The sequence below is a fragment of the Coturnix japonica genome, chromosome 11 (genome assembly GCF_001577835.2).
Source record: "Coturnix japonica isolate 7356 chromosome 11, Coturnix japonica 2.1, whole genome shotgun sequence".
NCBI lineage: Eukaryota > Metazoa > Chordata > Aves > Galliformes > Phasianidae > Coturnix > Coturnix japonica.
In genome coordinates, this window is record NC_029526.1 from 40056 (window position 1) to 62080 (window position 22025).

Consider the following 22025-nt stretch of genomic DNA (forward strand, 5'->3'; position numbering starts at 1 on the left):
ATGACCACGGCCTAATGTGCCCAATGTAAGGTGAACTGACCGTGCTCGACGCTACATGAAAGGATATGAAAGACAGTTGGCCCATGGAGCGACCCCGAGAGGTTTTAGTTACTGCAGGCTCAGATCAGTAATTGCCCTTACTAACAATTTCAAAAGCAGTTTGTTATTTATTAAAGACGTCCAGCCACCACCTAGCGGCGCGAAGTGTCTGTGCTGCTGTCTACCGAGCATTCAGATCTACAATCCACTCACCGCGGGCACCCCTTCACCCTCCAGCCAATGGCGCGTATAGCCAGTATAAATTGAGAAGAGGTACTTTGTTAATCTGGTGAGTAGGATCTGTCGGTATAGGTGTTCTGTGAAGGCAACATACAGAAACAGACCACATAAAAATATAACATGAGAGCACTCTGGTGGAAGGGATTGCCTTTGTTTCAGAAGCCAGTGTCACCTTGACTCTGATCACCAAAACTCAGAGTATTACGAACGTGAGCCCAGACAACTGATTTATCCTATATTAGCAAATAAAAGGGACAACTGGGGGGGCGCGATGGTTAAGCGGAATGCGTATGAGAAGTCGGCGAGCCGAGGATAAAGGCCACTGCCTCATCTGGTAGAGATTAAGGTGCTTTGATACGTGCTCAACGTATAAAAATGCGCGAGTGAGGTGGTGAGCTACGGCGCGAGGTGTGCGTGGTCTGCTACTGGAAATAGATCTACCTAAAGACACGGAGGCGCCCGATCATCTTCTACATATGCGACGCACCAGGAAGGAGTAGGAGCGAGAGATAAGCGGGGTATCTTTTGGAACTAGCCTGCAGTAATGGTTTCGCACAAAACACCACAACTATTATAGTAGGAACAGCTGCCTAGAGGACTATAATTTGACAGACATAAGGCCCTCACTGCTTCGACGTGGCGTGGAGAACCACTATACTGCCTGCTTCGCGGATTTAACTAAAAAAAAACGGGAGTGAGAAGAAACATACCACCGCGCACACCTTTAATTTGCCTCTCCACGCCAGAACCACCGTACCAAGCCCTCATACACTGACAGGACGATCAGTTAACGCCTGATGATGGAGCAGGGACTGATGTGTTCCCCCACCCTGTTCCCACTAAGCTGGCGCTCAACAACACAAAGACAATCACCACTGACTTGCTCTACTCCCATAAATGCCTCAATCTGCAATCAGGACAGGAGAACTCCTAGGGGAGCAATGAATTATACATATGCCGCGATTTGGTCACAATCCTAAATGACAGACCAACCGCCACACATCATGGCCAAGTCCGCGCAGAGTAGCCAGGTGAATGGTACATGCTGCGTGAAGTGGTCCATTGACAGTGGAATCCGCTAGTGCGGAGGCCTTGTGCTGCGCATCCAAATCGAGGCCTAGCGAACCTCCGATTTGCTGCTGCTTTACACCAAGCATCTAGTGAGGCATGCAGCAGCATACTGCCCAGAGCATTTCCTTGGAAACGTTTCAAGAGGACCTAGAATAGTAGGAGAGATCCTGCCACCATCGACTAATAGACGTACCCCGAAGGCTCACAAACTGGGGTATAAAATGTCTCGACACATTGATGAGTGCTGAGACAATGAAGAGATAACTATTTGCTTCTTCTGTCTCCTCTGTTGATGCTCGCCCAGAGCTAGCTAAGGCCACGAAAGGTACAGCTGTTTCTCAAATTGGAAGGGTGTGTATCAGTAGTCATCATCTAACATTTCTTTTGTTAGTAGCGTCCAAGGATGAATACACACACAGCCCGATCCATCTCGTTCCACCTCTGCCATGGCTGAATCCAAGCCACAAATTGAACAGGGCGGTGCTCCAGAGCACCGCCAGTACATTACACTCAGCATTACTTGCCCATGTTTGCTTTGGTTTCTGCGGGTGATGGAAACTCCTTCTGAGTGTTGACCCGTAAAAGGTCTTTCCAAACAGGAAGGAGACGGATAATCCAAATCTCCCTGTCGCTGGTTCGCTATTAAGCGAGACAAAGTGAAGGCCAAACAAACCATATCCAAGCAAAATCCTTCAGAAATAATAGAAGGGACCTGCGGCCAACAACGACAATACCACGTTTCTAGGGTTGATAATGCAAATCAAAAGCGGTTGAGAGTGCTTATCTCGTGTGCGCGGGGGAACTATCCCAGTGAGCCGATAGTGGACATACAAAATTACTGCATAGTGTCTGCGCTCTGCACTTGCACAAAGAAAGTAACACAGTGCGCTTCTGGGTGTGTGAGGCTTCTGGAGGATGGCATGCACCCAATGATAGCCTCATTGTGAGCGCCGCCTCTGTTCAGGTGACCGATCAGAAGAACTAGCTCGTTCGCGGGGCCCTGAACAGCAGGCAGGTCCGTTTGAGCAAATCAGGAGCAAGATGCATCGCCGTGCTGGTGGCCGTGGGGCCAGTACGGATGGGATCAGATGTGAAGAACATCCTTGTACACTGCTGCGTGGGGAAGAAGGTCCCACTTTGGAGCTTGGCCGAGAAGCCGGCAGGATGAATACCGAGGTCGGACCCCTAGAATTCCCGAGTATAGCGATCGAGGGGGTCGCGTAAGAGGGGCTTAGCCCTGCGCAACAGAAAGGAGCTTTAGCCGCGTAGTGCGAAGTCCGGGGCCGCCTTCTGAGGGTAATGTGCGACGCGAAAGCAGACACTTCCTCCTGCACCGTGCTGTAGCTCACACCGTACACTGTAGAGCTTGTTCCATCACGAGGAGAGGCAGTGAGACGGTCTGTGCCGCTCTGATATCCGATCTGGCTTCTCCCAGCTGGCCACACGCTTAGGAAGTTGGGTCGAGATCCTCACAGTGCTAAAGAGAGAGATGTTTTTAACAAAGGCAATCGTGTCTTCTCCTCCATCTCACATCATCTGCTTCACATTACGCCCCACAGCTATGAGTACAGTGGCGAAAGGCACGCATGATAAACTACACATAACTACGAGAGTCTTGCCATAGATGAAAGTGAACCTCAGCCGTCCAGGCTAAGAAGCAAATGAATAGAACATAGAGATATGATTTTCAGAGTACATGAAGCCTGAAAGCGAGTAAGAAGCAAGTCCTGAAGCACTCAACCCCAGCGAACAGAATTATTATTGTATACACACCGATATCGCCAAAAGCGGCAACCGGCACACCACACGTATGTGCATAAATACTTCCGGACAACGAAAAGAAGTTTGCCCTGTTCACTGATTGATCGTGCCAACCTCATTATAGAAGTCAGGCAAACAGTCAGCGCAGTAGCCTGGACCATCCTACGAGCCATTCAGGCAGTGCGCGTGAGCCTTCTACACAAGTAAATCCTACAAGCATTGCCCACGATGGCTCCACAGCGCTAAGGCAAGAGAGATATCTAATTTGCGGAGGTAAATCTGGCTGCGCCTTCCACACGTCCCCGGCCCCTATCACACAATCTGCTTAGCGCGCACCATATGTTTAACGATCAATTGGCTCGTCACTAGCCTTAGCTGCCTAGTAGCATCTTAAAGAACACATCTGATGGTTGGCTCGAATGCCTGGAATAAGGGGTGTAGTCGATGTGCTTTATGCAATTATCGAGAGGACAAAGAATCTAAAAATCTGGCATGCTGAGGAAAAGAGAGCTTTATAATCCTTTTTTTTTTTGGTTTTCCTACTGAACAAGTATATTGATAGAAACATTTGTCTCTAGCTCCTGAGAAAGATAAAGCAGAACAATGAGATATAGAGAAGATCCCCTAAAGGGTAGCGATCATGTAGATTCGTGCGCTGTACCAGTGTCCATGCCACACGGACTGTCGAAGCACGAGAAGACATAGAGCGCAACAACCAATAAATATATCTCACCCTAGATTCACTAGATAAGTCGTTGGCCCAGAAGATATTGAAGGTGGCTGAGCACTCCACTAATGTAGATCTGGAACCCAGAACTAAGAGAGAGTAGTTTATTTCCTTACCAAGTCGCTGGCCGCAGCTCGCCCATCTGAGGCCCCCAAGGCCGGACCCAAGGGGCAAGTAGATAGAAAGAGACACAATAATTAGTCGGGATCTACGAGACCGTGAGGGGTGAGAAACACATAAACAATCTGAAGACAGCTAGTTCATCAGAGCAGCAGATAACACTAGCCACATCCGATGTGACACCTGTGCCATGATCAAACAGGCCAAGAGGATGAGACCTCTCTGGGGGGAAGGGCGATGGAAAGTAATAAAACTGAGTGAAGAATATAAGCGCAGATTTGGAGATCTACAATAAAACCTATTTACCTGCCAAATGACTCGTAATGGTAAGCCCCATTATGTCCTCACCATGGTGGAGGTAACCACGGTGGCTTGGACATATGCCGGTGCCCATGCTCACTCGCCAAAACGACCATAAGGCCTAAGAGACACAAATCCTGTGGCGACATGGCACCCCAGAGAGGATCGAATCAGACAATGGGACTCATTTCAAAAATTCACTGGTGAGCACTTGGGCCAAAGAACATGGCATCGAGTGGATCTATCACATCCCCTATCACGCACACCGCTGTAAGAATCGTATGCCGCACACAAGGTGACTGAAAACCACGCTTAAAGCATATGGTGGGTGGAACATTAATGACTGGGGAAAACATCTAGCAGAAGCCACCTGGCTGTAAACATCTCCGAGGCACCACCCGAGACGGCCTACCAGTCCAACTCCTGCATCTGTGGAGGAGACAAGGTCCTGTCGTGCATAAAAATAATCTGGGAAAAGCGGTTTTGGTCCTCCCAGCCCTACTGCAAAGGGAGGCCGCCTCCGTAGAACGTCTTGCACAAGGGACCTTGGGTGCACCTGTGGTAACTGCAGAAGGATGGGGAGTTCAGTGGTGCCAACAGGGAAATTTGATCTCGGGATGCAGCCTGGATCCCATGTGTTAATATATGGATATCTGTAATGTCATATGTAAAGCATTTAAACTACTGTTCTGTTTATATGTTGATAAAAGTTAGGCATGATGTGATGATGTGTAATAAGGGGTGGAATGTTATGGTTTTGCAATTTGGTTGGTGTTGGTATTCCACATCAGAACACCATGCCTCATAATGGGAGTAAAGGGGACAAGTTTTCTTTTTCTGACATGCTATCAGACAAGTGACCCAGCAATGTGAAGTTTGTTTACAAAATAATCCTAAAACAGGCCATAAAGTTCAGTTAGGGCAAATAGGAAGAGGAAATTATCCAGGACAACAATAGCAGGTGGATTTTTCAGAGCTCCCAAGAAAAGGGTGGTACAGGTTAGTTTTAACAGATACCTTTTCAGGATGGCCTGAGGCATACCCCTGCCAAACTAACAAGGCTAGGGAAGTAACAAAGGTTTTGTTACAAGAAATAATTCCAAGGTTCGGGGTGCCAGGAACAATCTCTTCAGATTGAGGCCCACATTTTATTGTTAAAGTGGTTCAACATATCAGTACTTTATTGGGAATCAAGTGGCAATTGCATACACCTTATAGGCCACATTCAAGTGGCCAGGTGGAAAAGATGAACCACTTGATTAAGCTGCAAATAATAAAACTTGACAAAGAGGCTGGGATTCCATGGCTGCAAGCACTGCCTCTGGATCTTCTGAAAATTCAAACTAAACCCCGAACCAAGGAAGGATTAAGCCCGTATGAAATTCTCTATGGGCGACCTTATGCTGTGCAACAGGGAATCTCTGCACAGGTGGGGGATGAGGTGTTGAACAAATATGTGATCAGCCTAACAAGGCAAATAAAGAGAACTGAAAGAGTGGTATTTGGTGCTAGAGCACGGTGCCTGGACGGGCCAGTACATGATGTATTACCTGGAGATTATGTTTATGTTAAATCCCTCTCAGATTCACCTTTGGAACCGAAGTGGGAAGGACCCTACCAAGTGCTACTGACTACACATACAGTGGCTAAGGTGGAAGGACTGATCCCATGGATACACCACACCATCCTGACAATGCTTAGGAGATGTGGTATAGGTAGACCAGTAAGTGTAGGGGAATTTAATGTGTTCCTATGGAATGGAGTACAGTTTTGTAATCTTGAGAGCCCCAGACAAAGTGGGAAAGATGACCCTTGCTATAATATCACCTTTTATAAACGATCATAGAAGTGCCCCTTAGGACCAGGGTTGTGGTGGCTTTGTGGTGATGGACAGGCAAGGAAGACTTTACCAAGTAAATGGAGGGGACATTGTGTAGGGGGATATTTGGTACCACATACTTCATTTTACAACAAAACTATTCTCCCTCCTGGGATACTAAGAACTCCTTGGAAGAGGATGAAGTGTGTAAATTAAAAAATTAAAAATTAAAAAGAAGTTGACTGGCTTCCATAGTTTTGCTAGGTGGTTTATCCTGTTCTTATGGGTAAGCAAATGAGAGAAAGTAATAATAAATATTTCAGCTACATTAGAGATAATAGAAAATGCAACTATTGATGCAATACAAGCGCTAAAAGTAGAAGTTTCAATGTTAAGTAAGGTAGTACTGCAGAATAGAATGGTGCTGGACTTACTAACAGTAAGGAAGGGGGAGTTTGTGTAGTTATTCATCACAGCTGCTGTGCTTAGATAGATGAGACCCAAAGAGTAGAAATTGACTTGCAGACTATATGGAAATGTACTGAAGTGCTCCATCAGATTTCATGGGATGACACTTCCTTTGGTTTTACAGGGTTGCTGGAAAAGTTAACTGATTGGTTCCCCAACTTTGCCTAGTTAAAACAATTGTTTCTGGCTTGCGTTGCCTTGCTTGTTTTGATGTGTATAATGTCACGATGTGTGATGTGGCTTTGCAAAGATACAGGAAATAGCTACGAGGATTGGAAAAGACATAGATTACAGCAGAAGATGGAAAATGGAAGTTATTTTAGAAATTCACTTTCTAGAAATGGAATCATTTAGTACAAGATTTTGCTAGATTCAAGAAAAGGGTGGAATTGGAAGTAGGGATCAGGTAAATAGGGGTCTTTCATGAAGATTATGTATCCCAGGCTTTAGGAAATGTCAGAAGAAAAGGACCAGTGAGACATGTTGACATTGCTGTAGTTAAGACAATACAGCTGGGTATACATAAGGGAAAGGTAGCCATAGAAACTGGTTTTGTCCAGACTGAGTGAAGGAGCTGGGTCAAAGAAGGAAGGTCAACCTGAGGCAGACTTCTGACATCATCCCAATGACCACCAGAGCAAGACCCCTTCTACGGACTGCACATGCATCAACAGGTGGGACAGCATGTAAATGAGTCCTGGAAAAACAATGAATATGTTAATGATTTTTTGGTAATCTGTTGAATGTGTGTATGCTTGCTCTATAACTTTCTAATGCTCCTGTCTATCGATGCGCATGATATAAGGATTGATCCCCCATGTGCCCAGCGCTGAATAAACACATACCTGCTTTATAACCTAGTTCTGGCTATAGAGACTGATTCCGCACGTCATAAAGGATCTGTAACTCCGACAGGTCACATCCTATATATTTAAACTGGAAAAGCCAAATATGGGAATAAAATCTGTCCCAGATAAATTCTGCTCCCACCCATCTTGTGGCACTTGTCTAATTACTAATTGAAACTGGGGCTATGTCTGGCTTCATCTGAAATTCTCAAATAAGAAGCTGTTTCAAGAAAAGTAAGATCCCAAACTATTCCTATGTAAATTAAAAAAAAAAAAAAAAAAAAAAGGCAGAAATTAGCATAGTCCAGCAGCTGGCACATCTGTCAGAATGGTAAAAATGTCTTGCAGAAGAACCAAATGGACTAATTACTGAAAGTTGATAATTGGGTTTCAATAATATTGTTAGTTTCCCTCTTAAAAGTCTATAAATAATTCCTACAAAAAAATGATTTTCTGCTTTACTCTGATTATCTTATACCTTCTAAACAAGCAAAACACTGTGACAGCAGTTTTCTTCCTTGTGAGCGAGACATCCCTTCTTGCTAAAGGCTAATTTGGTCTTTGGAAAAAACATTCAGAAGTGAAGTCTGTGTTAGTTCCCTTCACAGGCAAAACCATTTTCAACACATTCTTTCAGACACTGATTTTAATTCTGTCAATATATAATTTCAAGACAATCATAAAGTTTAATGAATGTATATAACAATAATTTCTAGCTAAAGTTTACGGTTCCAGTAATACTGTAGTAAACTAAATAAGTCTCTTTTTTCAACTGTGCATAAAAAACATTATTACTTAATTTAATTTTACAGCTTGTCAAACTACTGAATTAGATGGGCAGTTTGAAACTGCAGAGAACAAATGCAATACAGGGAAATGGAATGGCATAGTTTTGTACCTGAAATAGAACAAATTTGCTCATGTTAATCCAGTGCATTGCAGCCTGAACAAATCCCACTCTGTTTTCAAAAAACAACACTTTTATAATCTCATTTTCATTATAATCTTGGTACTCTTTTCTTTACAGTTCTGCAGAACCACCATTTCAAAAATGACCACCTTGGCACCTCCTCTTCCTCCTTTACATTTGCACTGCAGACACACTTAGAGAATGACATGACTGTAAGGTATCAGTGCTTTTCTATTTACCAATACTTTAAGCCAAAATGCTGTTATCAGTGCCATGTTTTCATATGACCATTTGTGAAGAAAAATAAAATGATTTGGATGCATAATGTAAAATTTCCAAGACTTATATTAAGAATTAATAAATATTTCTTAATTCACAGTGACAGCTGGTTCAGTGCTGAGTTCAGTGAAAGGCAATCTATTTTTTCTCCTCATACAGTACAATGTTCTTCACTGTCCTTAGTTGGAAGGACTTAATAACTTTTGTTCTTCCATAGAACAAAAGTGATTAAGTGATAGTGATCTCCAAAATCTCATAATCCATTTTTCTGACTTCCAGAATCAAGGAAATACGGTGTTATTTGACTGACTCAGAATTTGTTAAACCATTCTTGGTAATTTCTGCAGGCAGTTGGTTGATGTGATCTTTTCATCCAGGTAGTTTTTTTTTTTGTTTTGTTTTGGTTTTTTTTTGTTTGGTTTTTTTTTCCTTGAGTGGATTACAACCATAGGCCGGAGGAAGAACTGCTTTCAATGAGGAATGAATGTGAATCACTGCCACTCCAAATTACCAGAGCTCTGATCCATGTAGCAAACCTCAAAATGATGTCACAGCAGCAGCCTGCTTGTCTGAGGACAGCCAATGCGATGGCTGCCTTATGCCAGAGGACTGCATTTGTTCACTGTTAGAACAGTCACTACAACCTGTGCTGCCCTTTCTCCAAGGCAGAGGCAAATATCTAGCAGTGCCCTAGCACGGCTGGTCACTGTCGGGTAAGAAATGATTGTTTCATAATCCATTCGGGACAGCTTTTGCTGTGAGCGAAGGATGTCAAGGATGTGGTTGAGGCGTCCTTCTGTCATGCAGCTCAGGATGGTTCCCCTATGGCTGGCCAGTACTTGACTGCAGTTTCCTTTGCAGCAAGGACCTTGGGTGAAAAAGAAAAGCAAACAAGATACACTAAGTACTCTTTTCTTCGAGAGGTTGTGTCATGATTTTGTAATTTTGCTCCGGAACCGGAGCACGAGCCCTTTAATGATCCATAATGCAGATGATGTTATGATGCGGAATATTGACAGCAACATTACAAAACCATGACAGGTTGTTAGCAAGTGATAGCATCAACACTGATGCATGTAGAAATTTAATCTCTGTTGAGAAAGAAGAAAGGAAGAGTTGGTTTGTGTTCTTTGTTCACAAGTAGTATGATGAACTCCCATCTTTTGTTTGAAAATCATGAGAATCCAATTTCAGAAAATCAGTGTTTCTAAAGACTGTTCAGATTCACAGAATTATCAAGGTTGGAAAAGACCTAGAAGATCATCTAGTCCAACCATTACCAATACTTCCAGGCTAAATCATATTCCTCAGCACCACATCCAAGCGTTTCTTGAACACTCCCATGGTCGGTGACTCCACCACCTCCCTGGGCAGTGCATTCCAATGCCTAACTACCCTTTCTGAGAAGTAATATTTCCTAATGTTCAGCCTGAATCTCCCCTGGCGCAGCTTAAAACCATTCCCTCTAGTTCTATCACTGATTACACGAGAGAAGAGGCCGAGCCCCAGCTCACTACAACCTCCCTTCAGGAAATTAGAGAGAGCAAGAAGGTCTCCCCTGAGCCTCCTCTTCTCCAGGCTGAACAATCCCAGCTCCCTCAGCCTCTCCTCATAAGGCCTGTGCTCCAGACCCCTCACCAGCTTTGTAGCCCTCCTCTGAACGCGTTCCAGGGCCACAATGTCTTTCTTGCAGTGAGGGGCCCAAAAGTGAACACAGTACTCGAGGTGTGGCTGCACCAGTGCCGAGTACAGGGGGACAATTACCTCCCCGTTGCTGCTAGTAACACTGTTTTTGATGCAAGCCAGGATGCCGTTGGCCTTCTTGGCCACCTGGGCACACTGTCGGCTCATGTTCAGTCGAGCATCAATCAGTACCCCCAGGTCTGTTTCCTCCACACAATCCTCCAGCCACTCCGCCCCAAACCGATAGCACCGCTTGGGGTTGTTGTGGCCAAAGTGCAGGACCCGGCATTTGGTCTTGTTGAACTTCATCCCGTTGGCTTCGGCCCAGCTCTCCAGCCTATCCAGATCCCTCTGCAGGGCCTCGCTACACTCAGGCAGATTGACACTCCCTGCCAATTTGGTGTCATCCGCAAACTTACTGAGGGTGCACTCAATGCCCTCATCCAAGTCATCAATAAAGGTATTGAAGAGGACAGGTCCCAGCACTGACCCCTGGGGAACTCCACTCATGACTGGTCTCCAACTGGATTTAACTCCATTTACCACCACTCTCTGGGCCCGGCCCTCCAGCCAGCTCCTTACCCGGCCAAGAGTGTATCCATCCAAGCCACAGGCTGCCAGCTTTTGTAGGAGAACAGCATGGGAGACAGTGTCAAAGGCTTTGCTGAAGTCTAAGTAGAGCACATCAACAGCCTTTCCTTCATTTATTAGATGGGTCACAGGATCGTAGAAGGAGATCAGATTGGTCAAGCAGGAGCTGCCCTTCACGAACCCATGCTGGCTAGGTCTGATCTCCTGGTCATCCCACACCTGCCGTGTCATCTCCCTCCAGACAATATTGTTTTGATGTGACAAGACGTGACAAGACATGACAAGATTGTTCACGTCTGGCCCTATTCAGCCTAGCATGAACAAACCGTGTGCAAAGCAGTTTGGCACCATATAAATGAGGCAATGCTGTCCTGAAGAACATGGAAGAACAGCTAACAGATAGCCCAGGATACTAGGTTTGTTTGAAATGTGTTGTGAAATCAGGAACATGAATATTTGTCAATGCCAAACTAATAGCAAAACTAATACTTTTGGCAAAAGTGATCAAGAGCACTGGGTTCTACCTCTTCACTAACTGATGAGCCTTGTGCCTCTCAGAGTATTTAGTGCAGACACTCAGGTTTTGAGTGTACAGTAAGTACTGTAAACCAAGAGAAAAGTAATAACCAAACACCATTGTTACTGTAGAGAATGTGCTTCTCTCATTCTGATTTCATAGTGTTGACAGTAGAGTTCTGAGATGAACTTTTCCTGCACATACTAGTCTGCTGCTTTATCCTGAAATTATGCCATCACTCAGGAGTAAACTGAAATAAATAAGCAACCGGATGCAGAAATTGGCAAATTTCAAACAACAAAGCAAGAAAATGTGCTTTTCACCTGCAGGCAGAGGCAGGCTTCACAAGCCAGAAGCTTTCCTACTGATCAGTTCCTAGCTCAGTAGCAAAATCTGAGACCATATAAGGAAGGAAATAAGTGGTTATCCCCTTCTCCTCATCACCCTTTTCTATAGTCAGCATCATTTTTGTAGCTGTATGAAATACTCAGCTTAAAACTACAAAAGAGAAAAGAAAAAAAGAAAAAAAATGCCCATACTTTAGTAAACAGTTAATGCTGTGATACAAATTCTGTGTTTTTATTATGGTCTTTTCAAGCTTGTTCTCAACTGGAATACGACCCAGGGAAAGAACAGGCCAGTATTCTTAGTGGCCAGTGCCCAGTCTTCTGAAAACATAAGGGCCGTACACCAATAGACTAATGTGAGATAGCATTTTTTGAAGAGTAATTGCACTAAGTAACTGAAACTGTGTCAGATAATTCAGAAAAAGATTATCTATTTCGATGAATCTCTAAACAATGTAACCACTGAATAAGATATGGTCTGGGAGAACGCTGCCCTCTCTAACTGGACGAGGAGTCTTACCTGTCACTGGTTGTTCAGGGTGCATAGTTTGTGGACTGTGCTTAAGTGTTGGTGGTGGATCCTTATGCTGACAGTTTTCTCTGCCTGCAGTTGGACCAGGTAAGGGAAGAGTACAACAAGGTTTTCTTTTGTCAGAGTATGGGTAATCTTTAAAAAAAAACAACAAAACAACAACAACAACAACAAACAAACAAACAAACCACAAAGTTTTAAATGAACGAGACCCTTAAATTACCAGCAACAAAACATAATACATATCATATGACTAGAGCACCTTTTTATTACTAGCTGTTCTTTGGGTACTTGATAGGACACTATTCCTGGGAAGATTTTGGCATATACTACAACATGCTTCTGTGTTTTTCAGGAATTCTGTAGGAATTTCTTTCTTAAGTTACAGAAAATTCTATAAGTCCAGCAGCTATTGGTAAGAAGTAAAATGCTTGGAAATGCAAATGTTATTATAAGTGAATTGATTTCCTGTGGCTCAACTTCTGTTTCCAAAGGTGTGAAGAATACAGAAAAAGCACTTCTGCAGTGAGCTCATGCTATGAATGATACCAGTAGAGAGCAAAGCTCTAAAAATGGACAACTGTGCTTGAAAAATATGTGGGTATGTGGAACAAATAGTAATTATTTTCCTTGGTATAGTTAGAGCTGAATATGTTTCAAGGTGGAGACCTTCCTTTGTTGAGTCCTGTGCGATAAGATTTGTCAGATCAGCCTCAAGAATATTTTCTCTTCCTGCAATATCTGTACAGCTACCAAGTACAGGTGACAAACTTGGTACTACAGGAGGGATTTTCTTTCTCATTACTTGGCTGAGTTTTTGTTGACAGATGATCTAAAAAAGATTAAAATGGAGAATTATCTTGAAAATCTTCTTGCAAAACCATTTGCAAGCAGTTATTTCTTGGAACTTAAGGTTGTGTCACAGTTCTGGGAAGGGTGGGCGTGCAGTTGTTCAGCCTGTAGGCATACTAATTCAACTTCAGCTAGTCGCCTAGGTTGCTGTGGCAGCAAAGACCCATAGGCTACCTGTCCTATGGCTGTCCTTAATTGCTTCTGCAGCCTGTGCTGCCAGCAGCCATGACAATTCTATTCTAATTCTAGAATTGTCTAGTTAAGGTTAGCTCTTATCCAGCTACACGAGCTTTGGTTCTTTCGGTATTGGCAGGCCTGCAGCAAGTGTCACTATCACCTTGAAAACGGGTGGTAGTGATACAATGCAGTGATCACAGAGCAGTTGTCCTTACTCTTCAAGAAAATGAGTTGCAAATACTAGAATTCAAGCTTTTGGGGGGCTTTGTTCCCATCTGGGATTTTGAAAACACCACAAAAAAGGCTAGGTTTTTGCCATATCACTGGGACCTCCTCATGAAGGAGATGTTCAAAATGTCTTCCAAGTGGAGAGTCTTTTTGCAAAAGCAAGAGTCTGCTGCTTATAGGAGGGTAAAACAGGGTTTTGTAGCTTAACCACATGTCTTTGTTAGGGACAAAATAAAGGCTTGGGGACGTTTTGCCCTACAGCATTTATATTATGCAGCGTCAGCACTGTCAGGAGAAGCAAGAAGCTTATAAAAGACTCCTGTAAGATTCTCAAATAAATGCCGTGTGCTCACTTCTGAGTTCTGTATGCCTATCTGCAATGTGTATACTTCTGAATTTTGCATGCATTAATTGCTGTCTCCTGGAAAAAAAAAACAAAAAAAAAACAGAACAGCAGCACTAGTAGGAATACAGAACATTTGCTCAATTCACAGTTGTAAGGAGCAAGAACTTACACTGACACCAATAATTTACAGGGACAATGTACTTTATACTGCCAGGCATGCTGATGCATAATAATATTGTGAACTACGTAGAACAACTTGGTAGCAACTCTGCATTTTAGCATGTAAGTGGATACAGAATCTGACTTTGCTCAGAATCAGAGAATCACCAAGGTTGGAAAAGACCTACAGGATCACCCAGTCCATCCATCCACCCATCACCAATAGTTCTCACTAGACCATGTCCCTCAACACAACGTCTGAATGTTCCTTGAACACCTCCAGGGTCCGTTACTCCACCACCTCCCTGCGGCTCCCTAGAAGATGAAAATAGCCCTTATCTTGGGCTAGCAATAACATGTTCTTCAAGTATCCATATGCAGGAGCATCCTGTGTTTAGTATACCAAATGATGTCTGCTACAATGATACCTTGATACTTAAAACTGTTTTTTCCATTTTGTACATCTGCAGCAGATTTGTTCAACTCATTACCCTTCAGCTCTTCTGAATTCATTTTAAACATCTCTTGTAGCTTTTTCAGTCATTTTGGACATATTATCTCTCTAGTTATTTAAACAATAATAATGATTGCTTTTGATTTAGCAAATAGAAAAATAAAATCTTACTCAAGGGGGACTGAAGTGCTAAATTTTGTAGAGATGTATTATCAAATATTCTATAAGCTTCAGTAGTAATAAAATGACTTGGACCATAACTATGTGAACTATTAAAGCATCAATCAAATTTATTTTATAAGTGCAGAATATGATTGCAACATATAAGAATAATCTGGTGTGCCTTAACTTAGGTAGCTCACATAAGCACAGCAAGAAAAGCAACCACACAGAATGGATTTTGCAAGTTCAGATGGAGTCTGAATACTTGTTCAGTGTCTGAAACATGCCACTGTAGTTTCCTCACTGTGTCTACCAAGTCTGATAGATATAGCTGCATTTGAGGCCATCAGATTTGTGACAGGTTTCCCACGGCAATGTAGATATGCATGGAGATAGACAGATAGCAAGCTGTAATTGATTATAACTGGTGACCGGAAAGACACTATTGTTTTTGTGACCTTAGATAGCAACTGATGAGGTTTCTAGAGAAGATCATCCAGAACAGCTCACAGTATCTGTTTTCTACAATACCCGAATGAACTTGAGGTGCCAAAGGGTACTCGCCAGCACGTCCAGTAAAGCAGTAAATTCAAAAGCTCTTCTGTCTTGGATTGCAAAGATTGCAGTCAATAAACCAAGTAACAAAACTTAATTTTGCAGAAACCTTTACATGCATCAGATTGTAGACTGCAGTGGAAATTTCCTTCTTACTTATACTCATCAAAATCCCATTTCGAAGGTCTACACTTTCTGTAGAAGGAATAAAGCATTTTAGATACACCATGTTTGTTGGGGTACTAAGTTGTCTTTGTAAAGATTTATGAGTGCATACAGTAGTTCTGAGTAGATAGAGTGTTCTAGAATAGCTGAGTTACAGCCTGTAGGTTAGGGAGTTAATGGGCAGGGGGCTGAGGTAGGTGTGTGTATAGGTCCTCTTGTGTGCATTAGGTTTTGCGTAGCAGGTGTATGCGTCTGCACGGGAATTAGGATGGTATATAAGGAGTGTGACACAGCAATAAATTGAGAGAAGACCTCATGGCATCCATGACTGTGTCTCTCTCCCTCAGACGGTCAAGGTCCCGGGATTTGTTTTTAAGGGCAAAAGTAAAAATATTATTTACACCCTTGGTAGTAGATATGCTGGTCTTTAAAAATAACCATAACCACCTATTGCTATAGGCCACTTCAGGATAAAAATCTCTGTCCAAACCAATAAATCAAATTAATACATCAGATATACATGTATTTATTACATCGTTAGTGCGCAGTTTTATATAAAGCCTTACAATGTGTAATCAGTCCTAAGAAGAGGTGCAGCCACGAGATGGCAGTGGTAGATGAAAGCTGTGTGAACAGCACTGTACCATTCTATGCAGCGCTTTTATAACACTTAGCCTGCAAAATGCAGTCCTTTGATCAGCTTTGCCATAAAGAACTGAGCCTGCAGTAACAAAGTCTTTCTTTGAGGTCCACCACTATAAATGAGGGATCATTCTTAGACTATGGCAATTGTTACATCATGCTTTATGCAAACTGTGTTCTAACTGTAACAGAAGACAGAGGGCTGTTCGAACAGACAGTGCTGTTGGTGCCATCATTTCTCTACAGTAAAGGAATTTGTAGAAAATAATGGTGCAACAAAATAAGATGTGAGCAATAGAGAAATACCTTCAAAGGGTTTCTGTCTGCCTGTGCTCTCCCAGACAGTATACCAAATTTTATACATATATATATAATAATCATATTAATTAGTTTGGAATCAATATTCATGTTCTCATCATTTCAAAGAGCACATTTATTGATTTAAGAAAGGAATTTTCCTAAACCTATCCAAATCACAGTATCACAGTCTTGTGCGGGTTGGAAGGGACCTTAGAGATCATCGAGTCCAACCCCCGGGATTCGAGCCTCCTGTGTAGCAGAGCGGCACTTCTACCACTTGCGCCACAGGGGGGATTTGAACCCGGGCCTCCGGTGTTGCAAGCGGCATTCCTACCACTGCGCCACCGGAGGCGCCCAAATCATCCTTAATCTGAAGAGCTCCTTTCTCCTGAATTATTAAGCTTCTGTTTTCAACTGAACTGTTTTTATAAAACAGTGAATCAAGTTAGATGTTACTTACATAGGATTCGTGAGGGTGACAATTTTCGAGTTGCTTGTTTGTGGGAATACAAGAAAAGCTGTTCAGAGCAGCAGCTGTGGAGCAAGATAAACAGCGTAAGAATCAAGGACACCTCTGCAAGGAGAAGGGTCTCACAGTTCTGATTGGATACATGCCTGCATGGACAGTTGAAAAGTGTTTTGTAGAATGCTTTGTTGACATGTAAGGGTGGTTGGGAAAGTTGTAAGGGTGGATGGGAAAGTTAGAAAATAACAACTTGTGAAGGTATATAAGGGATGTGAGAACTTGTAATAAATGATTTGGATCGTTCACATCTGAGTCCGTGCCTCAAACACTGCACTTGTTAACTACAATTGCTTTTGTGAACATCAGAACATTCTGTTCTCCTTTCTCTATCATTTTTGTTTTATTTCCATCTAATCTAAATAGCAGCTGAGAAAGCGGGACATTACATTAGGTACTCAACAGCATATCAGTCAGTTAACCTATGAAAAACTTGATTCTGACCCCCTGTGTTTGTTTTCTTCCAGCAAATTTTGCTGGAGCTCCAAGTATTATATATATATTTTTTCTTTTCTAATGTTCTAGGAAGTATTCCAGTGATATCATGATCTATGTGTATAACCTGCAATTCACATGATATAAAATACAGTTATTTGATTAAAAATCCCTTGGTCTCAAGGGGTTAGAGGCAGAATCAGGTAATCTACTGGAAGGGAGAAAGCAGACTACAGTTGGAAGTAAAGCAACCTGTAGGGGAAGAAGCAATTCTAGTATAAACTTAACTACATCCTTGAGTCTGGCTGCAGAGCTGAACCATGTGGTGTTTTACTCCCTCTTCTGTCAGATTTCCATATAAAATCTGGAGTTCTTTTACTTAAATGTTACCTAGGAAAATATTAATGTAATGTGGATGTACACGTAGTTAACACGCAGCTAAGCATTATTTCACATATGATCCTTTGCTTTCTTTACTGCACTGTAGTCTAGACACACACCTATCTCATGCAATGAGTTATATCTAAGCATCTAAAATTAAAAAAGAATTACAAGTTGGAAATGAATGAAAATAAACCTCCACTCTTGCTGTGCAAAAATCTAGTGTTTACGAAAAAAGGCAGACAAGTCACATCATTTATAGTTCTCAAGTGTGTGCATTGCTTGACTCATCTTAGTGCATGACTCTGGCAGTAAGGAAGAAGTCTAATTTGTTGCTTCCATAAAAACTGTGAGAGACGAGTGTCCTACTTAAAAGTTACCTGTAATGTTATAGCATGGGCTGTGTATAAGCCGTTTATAAAGATACACATCTGTAGGGACAGAAGTTGCAATTTGTCTCATTATTGAGGCACCTAAAAGGTTTAGATAAGACATAAGGAAAAACTTCTTCGCTCATAAGAGTGGTCAGGCACTGGAATGGCTGCCCAGGGAGGTTGTGGAGTCACTGTCCCTGGCAGTGTTCAAGAGGCATCTGAATGTGGAGCTACATGATATGGTTTAGTAGCTGTGGTAGCAATGGTAATGAGAGGACTGTTGGACTAGATGACCTTGTAGGTCCTTTCCAACTTTGTGATTATATGATTCTATGATTCAGTAGATAATCTTCCTCCTTTGTAGAAATCCCTAAAGTTAGAAGAATAATTAAGTGTCTCAGTAGATTATTTTAGCAGATTCCACAGAACCTCCCCAGTGGGAAACCGTTGAGACAAAAGCTTCATTTTTTTCTGAGCATAAGCAGTTCTTCCTGAAATTGATTCCAATAAAAGCAGAGGCTGACCCCCACCTCACTACAACTTCTTGTTAGGGGCTGTAGAGAGCAATGAGATCACCTCTTTTTCAGACTGAATAATCCCAGCTCCCCCAGCCACCCCTTGTAAAGCTTGTAAGGCTTCTGCTCCAGGTCCTTCAGAGCTTTGTTGTCCTTCTCTGGATGTGCTTCAGGGCATCAATGTCTTTCTTGTAGTGAGAGGCCTATAACTATACACAGCACTTGAGGTGTGGCCTCACCAACGTTGTACACAGGGACAATCATTTCCCTGCTCCTGCTGGCTGCACTTTTTCTTATACAAACCAGGATGCTGTTGGCCTTCCTGGCCACCTGGGCACACTGCTGGCTTGTGTTCAGCCAAACATCAACCAATACCCCCAAATCCTTTTTCTCCATGCAGCTTTCAACCACTCTGCACCAAGCCTGAAGCACTGCACGGGTTGTTGTGACCAAAGAGCAGGGCTTAGCACTTGATCTTGTTGAAGCTCATACAGTAGGCTTCAGCCCACCAATACAGCCTGTCCAGATCCCTCTGAAGGGCCCTCCTGCCCTCATGCAGATCAACTCTTCCTTCCAACTTGGTGTCATCTGCAGACTTACTGAGACTGCACTTGATTCCCTCATCCAGATCATCAATAAAGATAATAAACCTTGCTAGCCTGAATACTGACTCCTGGGAAACACCATTCATGACCAGTGGCCAGCTGGATTTGATTCCATTCACCAACAATTCTGCAGGCCCACCTATCCAGCTTTTTACCCAGTAAAGAGAAACAGTACACTCATCTAAGCCATGGCTTCTGAAGGAGAGAAGGACAAAATATGACTTGCTCTTAGAAATCCCTCTCATCTGTAAATATCACCTTCCTGTGAAGAAGGACCTCTTTCAGGTATTTCAGGAGCGATGTGTGCTAAATCCTGGCATTTTCCCTGACAGTCCTGCAGGTGTTTTTGTTATCTCCAGTTGGTTAGATCATAATCTGTTATCTACAAAGATAACAGAGATGGGAGAAAACGTAAGTTTTAATAACAGTGCCTCGGTGTCAGAACTAAATATTGGTTGTTAGAGTAAACACATAAGGCAATCACTGAATTTTATGTTAGCAAGATTAGGCTGAGAATTCCCACCTTGGCTCTGTACTGTGCATCCAAAAGGACTTTGGACGGTTTCATGCCACAGTGGCAGACATCAGGCTGGAGGCTGTGTAGGTAATGTAGCTCTTCAGCCACATTCGATAGGATCCTTATGAGTAAAGGAAATGTAAGATCTGGGTACAGTTGATGCTAAAGAACACAAAGTACAGGTTTGAGTATGTTGAAACTGTTACTGTTCACACTTTCATTTGACAGTAAATAAAAATACAACACTGAATCAAATAGCACACTGGCTGTGATTGTGATTACTGTCTGTAATTTGCATGCTGGTTGTTCTCTTTTGCTTAGCTCATAGTTAGTTTTGTCACAAAAAGACCTTACATACTGAGTGAGTGGAGGGATCCACTGATCATCCACTCAGTTGCTATCCCCACAAGTCTCTGGTAGTGGTAAATCTCAAGAGAAGGCAAGAGACATTCAGACTTACAGCATCTGATATTTGCTATATCCTGAAGCAGCAACTTCCATTCCCTTTAAAATATAGCAAAGGCAAGTGGCAGTTTAGACTGGAGGGAAATTCAGCTAGAGATGGGATTACATAGGCTGCATGAATGAGAGAGAACTATGTGGTTGAATATAACTCTACCACTAAAACCAATACTATATCGTCTTCCAAGCAACTGTAAGAAAATTAAGCAATATCTTGTGCAGTGTGTTTTTTAACATAGTGTGAGAGAACTCAGGATGCATTAATAGGGACAGCAGCAGGGAGAGAGACGGGGTTGTTCCCCTCTCCTCTGCCCTTGTGTGGCTCCATCTGCCATGCTGCACCCAGGCCTAGGGCACCCAGCATAAGAACGATGTGGAGTTGTTGGCGCAGGTCCAGAGGAGGGCCAAGAAGATGATCAAAGAGTTGGAGTACTGCTCCTAGGAAGAAAGAGTGAAGGAGTTGGGTTTGTTTAGCCTGGCGAAGAGAAGGCTCCAGGAAGACCTCCCAGCAGCCTTCAAGTACTTGAAGAGAGCTTATAAACAGGAGAGAGACTGACTTTTTACATGGTCTGGCATTGACAGTACAAGGGGGAATAGCCTTAAACAAACAGAAGGAAGATTAAGGTTAGATGTTAGAAGGAAATTTCTTTACTCAGAGGGCAGTGAGGCCCTGGCACTACTGCCCAGAGAACTGTGGGTGCCCCATTTCTCATGGTGGTCAGGGCCAGGCTGGGGCTTGGAACTAGTTGGACTTTAATAAGCTTCCAACGCAAACATTCTGTGATTCTATGTTTCTATGAACATAAGAACATAGCAGGATTTGGAATTCAGAGGGAGGAAAAAGATGTGAAATGATGGATTTTAAAAAATACGTTTTTCTCCATACTGTCCTCAGAAACTTATAATTGCACAATTCTCAGCTAACTAGTTTTAACTGGTTTGTTGTTGCACAACATTAACTCTGACAAACAGAGCACATTCCCTAAAATACCTTCATCTTGCCTCATCAACACTATCTTTGGGTTATTCTTGGAAACCTTCTGTGCCTCTGTCACCACACTGGAATTCTGCAGCAGCGAGGTGGAGCCCAGCACCTACTGTGGTTTGGTTTTATAACTTGTACACACATCTCCCTGCCCTCTAACCCTGACATGTATCCCTCCCTCATCTTACCACTCTGCTCCTTCACATGTACTTGCTGGGTTAGACAAACTTCAACTGAAATCTCTTCAAGGTCCTCCAGGAAAAGTTAGATTGCACATGGCATGCTGAGAATCACTGGTTGTGGTCTGCAGACATTACAGCAGACATAATGACTTCAGAAATAAACTCTGCTTTTATAAATTTTTAAGAGGGAAAAAAAAAAAATATATATATATATATAAAAGAAATAAAATAAAATAAAAATAAAAGAAATATTATATATATATAAAAGAAATTACATATATATATATAATATTTTTATATATTTTATATATAAATATTTTATATATGTATGTAGAGCTTGTTTCTCAGTATAACTGCCTCCAAGCTGCCTCTTGATGAATGGGGATTTCTAGGAATGGAGAGGTGTTTAGGGACTGGCCAAGGTAAAACTAATCAAATCCTCCTGGGCTACTAATGGCAATGGTTTGGCCATATCTTGATGGCCGGATTTGGGAAAAGAATGACAAAATAAGTTCTTAGGCCTGTCAGTCATCAGTGCTGCCAAAGCACAGTGACATTGTGTCACCTCTTACACACTGAATAACCCTATCCCAATCCTAAAGCTTTCCCTTTACCACTCAGTGTCAGATCTTCATTATAAATACAGGGAAATTACACTAACTGCAGAAGAGTGCTCAGGACATAACTTGCCATCCAGTGCTGTGAGGTGCTAAATAATTGCTCTTATTATTTATATCTGATCACTTTGAAATAT

General features: G+C 42.5%; 1 pseudogene; it reads right to left on the bottom strand.

The window, feature by feature from the left end:
• Positions 1-8021: 8021 nt before the first annotated feature.
• LOC107319006 lies at positions 8022-21101 on the bottom strand (annotated as a pseudogene).
• Between the last annotated feature and the right edge of the window lie 924 nt (positions 21102-22025).